Raw genomic sequence first — 251 nt, 5'->3', positions numbered from 1 at the left:
CTTACAGAACCAATACCACAAGTACAAACGACACACACCATTGTACACCTATCTTTACGCCTTCGAGCGAAATCCCTTTACCATACATTCGCCCCTATCTCTCTCCCCGCCCCCCCGAAGGATCCGACGTGGCCTTTGGAGGATTCTAACCCTCTCTGCCCACGCTCGACTTCCTACGGTAATCCTACGCGAGGGACTTTCACCTTCCCGGCTGTGAATGATATCCTTCGAGCCTGTCTGCACCCACTGCG

This window comes from Penaeus monodon, chromosome 21, assembly GCF_015228065.2.
Source record: "Penaeus monodon isolate SGIC_2016 chromosome 21, NSTDA_Pmon_1, whole genome shotgun sequence".
NCBI classification, from domain to species: Eukaryota; Metazoa; Arthropoda; class Malacostraca; order Decapoda; family Penaeidae; genus Penaeus; species Penaeus monodon.
The sequence above is the reverse complement of the archived record's forward strand: the minus strand, read 5'-3'. Positions refer to the sequence as shown.